We start from the raw sequence: 7,839 nt of genomic DNA, 5'->3' as shown, positions 1-7,839 counted from the left end.
GATAATGTTTGCTGAGGGTTTGTCATATATAGCTTTTATTATGTTGAGGTATGTTCCTTCTATTCCTGCTTTCTGGAGGGTTTTTTTTTTTTATCATAAATGGATGTTGAATTTTGTTAAAGGCTTTCTCTGTATCTATTGAGATAATTATATGGTTTTTATCTTTCAATTTGTTAATGTGGTGTATTACATTGATTGATTTGTGGATATTGAAGAATCCTTGCATCCCTGGGATAAAGCCCACTTGGTCATGATGTATGATCTTTTTAATGTGTTGTTGGATTCTGTTTGCTAGGATTTGGTTAAGGATTTTTGCATCTATGTTCATCAGTGATATTGGCTTGTAGTTTCCTTTTTTTGTGGCATCTTTGTCTGATTTTGATATTAGGGTGATGGTGGCCTCATAGAATGAGTTTGGAAGTTTACCTTCCTCTGCAATTTTCTGGAAGAGTTTGAGTAGGATAGGTGTTAGCTCTTCTCTAAATTTTTGGTAGAATTCAGCTGTGAAGCTGTCTGGCCCTGGGCTTTTGTTTGCTAGAAGATTTCTGATTACAGTTTCGATTTCTGTGCTTGTGATGGGTCTGTTAAGATTTTCTATTTCTTCCTGGTTCAATTTTGGAAAATTATTTTAAATGGTGCACTTTGAAATATAGTTTGGCTGTTTCGTCTAATGTTAAACATACACATATAATATGACCCAGCCATCCCACTCCAAGACCAATGAACACTTACACACAAATATCCACAGTAGCTTTATTTATAATAGGACAAAATTGAAAACAACCCACATGTTTTCCAACTGTGGAAGAAAATGTGGCTCATCATACTATGCAATATTACTTAGCAATAAAATACCAAAGTACTGAATAATGCAACATGAATGAATTATAAATGCATTGTTAGTGAAAGATGCCAGATGATAAGGATGAAGAATAGGTCACTGTTTGGCAGGAGTTGGGATGAAAATGTTTTGATTATCAAGGGTGACTCTGGTAGTGGTGGTTACACCACTCTAGACACTTCAAAACTTAGTACTGTACACCAAATAGAGCACTCTTTACTTTTTATAAATTTGATAAACTTACATACTTGTTTAAGATGAGGCTGAAGGTATTAAGCACATATATTATGGGCATAAATATACTATGAAATGACATACAAAAAGTAAGAGCGTGCAAGTGGCTCTAATGTGTCCAACTATTTGTGACCCATGGACTATGCAATCCATGAAATTCTCCAGGCCAGAATACTGGAGTGGGTAGCCTTTCCTTTCTCCATTGGATCTTCCCAACCCAGGGATTGAACTCAGGTCTCCTACATTGCAGGCAGATTCTTTACCAGCTGAGCCACAAGGGAAGCCCTATACAAAAAGTAAAGCATTTACCTAAAGATGAAAATAAAGGGAGAGTGAAGTACATATGGAGAAGCAATGCTTTTCACTGAACATCTTATTTTCTACATGAGTGAATGTATTCTCTGTCAAAAATATTACGTTTAAAAAGTTAAGCATCTCTCTTCAAAGAGTCTCATCTACTAAACCTTGAGGGGGTCTCCACTGATCTAATGCACTTGGGACTGAGCTACATCTTGAAAATTATTTCCTTGGGAGATGAGGCATGACCTTTGAAGCCAAGCTAACCAAACTTACCTCCACTCTACCACTCATCAACTAATTGACCTTGAGCAAGTGAGTTAATCACTCCAATCTTAAAGACTGAGGTGAGGATGAGATCAGGATTTATCTGGGGAATCTGAAGTGTTCTCATCTTCTCCCTTCCAGTGATCTACTTCTGTTAATAGGACCAAAAGCACCAAGGTCTGTGGAGTCCTCAAGCCTTATACACCCACATCTTACATGGATGCATGTAAGATGCTACTGCTATAGAAATAAAATTTCTGCACCAAAGGTTATGTGATTAAGAGTAACTCAATAAGTAATTGATAATGATATCTCCAATTGTCAAGGTACATAAAGAGATTATTTTTTGTAAGGTGAAGACAAACTAAATTGTTTTCTATCATAATATCATTTATGAAAATAAAGAGTGCATTGAAGACTTAACACTTAAAGATTTTAAAGATCTTCAAGATGATGATTGCACATTGTGGAGGGATGTTCCTGATTTTTCATTTAATGCAAAAATCTAGATTAATGATATATTTATTATTTAATGAAAAATCCAGATTAACAAGAAAAATATAAGATAAAATAGCATTTTTTCTTGAGGTAAAACTCCCATAAAACAAAATTTATTCAATTATAGGGCTTCCCTGATAGCTCAGTTGGTAAAGAATCTGCCTGCAATGCAGGAGACCCTGGTTCAATTCCTGGGTTGGGAAGATCCACTGGAGAAGCGATAGGCTACCCACTCCAGTATTCTTGGACTTCCTTTTGATAATGCAGTTGGTAAAGAATCTGCCTTTACCATCTGAGAATTCCATGGACTGTACAGTCCATGTGGAGTCCATTGTGGAGGGATGTTCATGATATATTGTTTAATGAAAAATCCAGATTAACAAGAAAAATGTAAGATAAAATAGCATTTTTTTTTATTGAGGTAAAAGTCACATAAATAAAATTTATTCAATTATAGAATTCATAACATTAAAAAGTGTTCAATTTCATGCATCTAGTACATTCACAGTGTTGTGAACCACCGCCTCTCCTCTATCTAGCTCCAAGATATTTCCATCACCTGTACCCATTAGCAGTCACCATCTGTTTTGTCCCCCAGCTCCTAGATCTATCTATATGGATTTGCTTATTCTGCACATTTCATATCAATAGAATCATACAATATGTGACCTTTTGTGTCCAGTTCCTTTCTTTCATCATAATGTTTTCAAAGTTCGTTCATATTGAAGCATGTGTCAGTGCTTCACTCCTTTAAAAAAATTTTTTTTGGCCATGCAACATGGTATGTGCAATCTTAGTTCCCTAATCAGAGATTGAACCTACACCTCTTGTATTGGAAGTGCAGAGTCTTAACCCCTGGCCTGCAGGGAACTCCCTATTTCATTTCTTTTTATGACCCAATAAAATGCTTTGTTCTGCTTCATCGACTATGCTAAAACCTTTGACTGTGTGGATCACAACAAACTGTGGAAAATTCTTAAAGAGGTGGGAGTATCAGGTCACCTCACCTGACTACTGAGAATTCTGTATGTGGGCTAAGAAGCAGCAATTAGAACCGGACATGGAATAACGGACTGGTTCAAAATTGGGAAAGGAATATGGTAAGGCTGTATGTTGTCACCCTGCTTATTTAACTCATATGCAAAATACATCATGTGAAATGCTAGGCTGGATGAATCACAAGCTGGAATCAAGATTGTCAGGAGAAATGTTAACAACCTGAGATATGTAGATGATATCACTCATATAGCAGAAAGCAAAACCCTTCTTGATGAGAGTGAAAGAGTAGAGTGAAAAAGTAGAGTGAAAAAGCTGGCTTAAAACTCAACATTAGAAAAATTAAGATCATGACATCTGGTTCCATCACTTCATGGCAAATAGAAGGGGGAAAAGTGGAAGCAGTGACAAATTTTATTTTCTTGGGCTTAAAAATCACTGTGGATGTTTAACTACAGCCATGAAATTAAAAGACACTTGCGTACAGCAGAAACCAACACAACATTGTAAAGCAATTAGGCTCCAATTAAAAATAAAAATTTTTTAAAAAGAAAAAAAAATGAGTTCGGCAAGTCAAGGAAATCAGTAGACAATGCCCTGTTCCTAGATGAAACTAGCTGTCTTGAGATATTATAGAAAATTTAGATGCACCTGAGTTTGCTTTCAAGTACATCCTGTCCTTTACATTTCTTCATTGTAAAATTTTCAGTAATGCATGTACAACACCTAGTGCAATGCCAAGGAAAGAGTGAATATTTGTTTTCCCTTCCCCGTGGGAACTTATAATCATAATTATAAGAACAACTTTAATATTTACTTTGAGACTGAGACTAACAATGAAAAATGAAACTCAATATCCCATCTGTACAATAGTGGGGGGAAGGAAATGATTAAAAACAAAGCCATTTTCAATCGAACTGGAGAATATTGTAAGCCACTTATAATTCTCTTCCATTTTTTCTGAAATACCACTTATTCTCTCTAGTTTTGAATCTCCTAATGATTTGCAACTGTTTAATATATTTTCATCTTTTTTATTTTTGCATTTCTTATACAAAATATGTGATACTACTGAAATTTTGAAGAAAAACCATACACAAAGATATTAAATCATGATTAAAAGATTGACTGAACTCTCTAATATTGTGATTAAAGCATGGAAGGGTTACAAATATTCATATACCTAAATATTTTTGACTATGAAAAATAATTAACCATGACATTGGCAATGAGTTATCAAGGGCCTTATATTTTTGCTTCTCTTTAAAATAGGCAAAGGAGAATTATTAGGGGAAGAATGATTTTACTGGCTCATAATTTATAGAAAAATGAATATAGATCAAATGTGTTCAGTAATTGTGTACAAAACGCTAGTCACCTGAAAATGAGATAGCTCTCTAGATCATCAGAAACCAAAGCACAATTTTTCACCTAAAAAGGGGATGGAACCTGTCCCAGTAGACTGGATTAAATATGTCTGTTACTTGCTGTGTGGCTGTGGATCTTAAAAGAACCAAACAACTTTCTGTGATTTATTTGTTCATTTTTGAGATGAGTCAACTGAAACTATTCCTGAAAAAGGAACATAGCAACAAAGCCTTGTACTTTCCTTTCTCCTCAACCTCCTCACCATCTAATAAATTAGCATAAAATAAACTTGCAGTCATTCGTGGACAGACATATCCTGAGGCAAATGGATATATTTTTTTCCCTTTCTTCCAATTCCTTACAGACTGCTTTACTTGATTATTTTACTACTAGTTTGACAATGACAACATGTGACATCAATTTTCTGTTGATGATCTTAGCTTCCTGGACAATTCGGATGATTTAAAAAAAATGTCAAATGGAAATTATCCATTGGGGTTATCCTTTTTCTCTTTTTTTAAAAATTGAAGTATATTTGATATTTCATATTATATGTTATAAGCATAGAGTTATCCACAACTTTTAAAGATTGTATTCCATGTATAGTTATTATAAAATATTGCCTATATTCCCTATGTTGTAAAAAAAAAAAAATAAATAAAAGACACTTGCTCCTTGGGAAGAAAAGCTATGACAAACCTAGATAGCACATTAAAAAGCAGGGACATTGCTTTGCTGACAAGGGTCTGTACTGTCAAAGCTATGCTTTATTCAGTAGTCATGTATGGCTGTGAGAGTTGGACCATAAAGAAGGCTGAGTGCTGAAAAATTGATGCTTTTGAATTGTGGTGCTGGAGAAGACCCTTGAGAATCTCTTGGACAGCAAGGAGATCAAACCAGTCAATCCTAAAGGAAATCAACCCTTAACATTCATTGAAAGGACTGATGCTGAAACTGAATTTCAAATACTCTGGCCATCGGATGAGAAGAGCTGACTCACTGAAAAAGACCCTAATGCTGGGAAAGACTGAGGGCAGGAGGAGAAGGGGGCGGCAGAGGATGAGATGTTTGGATGGCATCACTGATGCAATGGAGGTGAATTTGAGCTAACTCCAGGAGACAGTGGAGGACAGAGGAGTCTGGGGTGCTGCAGTCCATGTGGTTGCAAAGAGTCGGATATGACTTAGTAATTCAACAACAACATTTCTTGTTATGGATATAACTTAGTTTATTTATTCGCTCATCTGTTAATGGGTATTGAATTGGTTCCCAAATATTCAACTTTAGGCAACTGTGGATGTGCCACTACTGAAGGGTTGTATACAACTTTTTGTTCAAACTTCTGTTTTCAATTCTTTTGGATACATGCCCGGGCATAGGATGGTATGGTCACAGAGCAATTTTAAGCTCAATTTGTTGAGAAAATACCAAGCTGTTTCCATAGTGGCTGCACTCTTACAATCACAATAGCAATGTATTAGGGTTCCAATTACCCCTGCATCCTCACCTACACTTGTGATCTTCCATTTTTATGATTTTGTTATCCTAGTGGGTGTTAACGGATAGCACCTTGTGGCATTGACTTGCATTTCCCTAATGACTCATGATGCTCAGTATCTTTCAGTATCTTACTGCTTTTAGCCAGTAAAATAAAAATTTAAAAGGGAGATTATATGTAAATGTAATACATTCAGAAGTAAAGTCAAATTTTTACTGTTAAAGACTATATAGAAATTTAAAGTTAAAAAGTCAGAGCAGAGTGGCGCAGCGGAAGCGTGCTGGGCCCATAACCCAGAGGTCGATGGATCGAAACCATCCTCTGCTAAAGATTTTGTAGACTCTTGAGTACACGTGGCCTCTGAGAACGTGTATTTCATAGGCTTCTCTGGTGGCTCAGTCGGTAAAGAATCTGCCTGCAATGTGTGAGAGTCAGGTTCGATCCCTGGGTCAGTAAGATCCCCTGGAGAAGGGAATAGCTACCCACTCCAGTAGTCTTGCTAGGAGAATTTCATGGGCAGAGAAGCCTGGCAGGCTGCAGTTCATGGAGTCGCAAAGAGCTGGGTGTGACTGATACTTTCACTTTAAAATTTGGCACTATATGTGAGAGAATATGAAGTGATTACTTTGGCATGTTTGGATTATAGATATGATTTTTATTTCTTACTTTTTCTTCACTGTGGGTTTTTCTATGACAAGGTATAATTTGTGGGAAAAGAAAAACATTAATAAATATTTACTTATTTATCTGCCTGTTCTGGGTCTTGGTCGCAGTATGCAGAATCTTTATTTACAGAATGCAAACTCTTAGTTGGCGGCATGTGGAATATCTTGGTGGACCAGATATTGAACCTGGGCTACCTGCATTTCGAGCTCTGAGTCTAAGCTACTGGACCACCAGGGCAGTTCCTCCCACTTTTCTGTTTTGTTTTTAAAGAAAAACATTTTAATAAGAACTCTGAAGGCAAAGAAAAACATGCAATTTTCAGCTTAGAATACATGAAATATTTACGAATTTCATGTTATAGGATTTATTTCTTATTATTCAACCAGTAAGTCTTCTGACCCCAGCTTGTAGAACCCCCAAAGGGTCTGATACTAAGACTATCCCAGGACTCCCTGCCACCTCAGTGGGGCTAGTCCTGGAGCAGCCACTGTCCCAGGTGCTGAAGGAAGTGGCCCCCATTCCTGCCCCCTCCACCTTCTCTCACTGTTGAGGACTCTCTTCACCTCCACTTCCTAGAACGTCCTGATGAAAATGAAGTCCTGGGTCATGCTTCTCTGAGGGAAAAATTTTCTTTTTGGTCCTTAGCTTCAGGTCTGTTTCACAGCAGAGCAGCTTGTAACTGTGTAACAGATCTAACTATGGAGATTTTGAATTTGCTGAATCTTCTAATGGCAATTTTCTTCAACAGCAGGTTTCCGCATGTCCCCAAACTTCAGTATAACTTTTATGACTTTAAAGCATTTTAAATGTGAGAAAGTGATGCAAAAACAAGTGTGGAAATGAATGCACATTCAGTAGGGCTGCTTACCAGATACTGAGTCAGTCATTTTGCACAAGCTTTTTATAAACCTCCACAACATTGCAATAAGGTGGCTACTATTATGTAATAAAGGCACTGAAGCTTAGAGAGAGATTTTCCCCAACCCAGCCAAATAGCTAAAAATGGCAAACGTTTGTAAGGAGGGAGTGGTGGATACAGGGTCATCTGACCCTGACTGCATCTCGTTCTCTGCTTCACCTTCCTTAAAAAGTCATCTTGTCCTAATGATCCAGGATGGAGCTCCAGCTATCATAACAAAATTTGCCCCTATTCCCCCATCCTTTCCCTCCCCCT

General features: G+C 36.9%; 1 protein-coding gene and 1 non-coding gene across 5 annotated transcripts in view; one reads left to right on the top strand and one right to left on the bottom strand.

Annotated features, from left to right (window-relative positions):
* The first annotated feature begins 6,254 nt into the window (after positions 1 to 6,254).
* On the top strand, positions 6,255 to 6,326 carry TRNAM-CAU. Its single transcript has one exon. It is a non-coding gene; the product is annotated as a tRNA-Met (tRNA).
* A 193-nt stretch (positions 6,327 to 6,519) lies between these two features.
* LOC104984300 (docosahexaenoic acid omega-hydroxylase CYP4F3-like) overlaps positions 6,520 to 7,839 on the bottom strand; it is a 32,306-nt gene continuing 30,986 nt past the window's right edge. For all 4 annotated transcript variants that reach the window (XM_010833976.1, XM_010833978.1, XM_010833975.1 and 1 more), the window contains exon 14: positions 6,520 to 7,837. The gene's annotated coding sequence lies outside the window, so the exon portion shown is untranslated. The remainder of the gene's footprint in view (positions 7,838 to 7,839) is intronic.

Source organism: Bison bison, unplaced genomic scaffold (assembly GCF_000754665.1).
Source record: "Bison bison bison isolate TAMUID 2011002044 unplaced genomic scaffold, Bison_UMD1.0 scf7180017863978, whole genome shotgun sequence".
NCBI lineage: Eukaryota > Metazoa > Chordata > Mammalia > Artiodactyla > Bovidae > Bison > Bison bison.
This window is presented reverse-complemented; position numbering and strand designations above follow the sequence as displayed.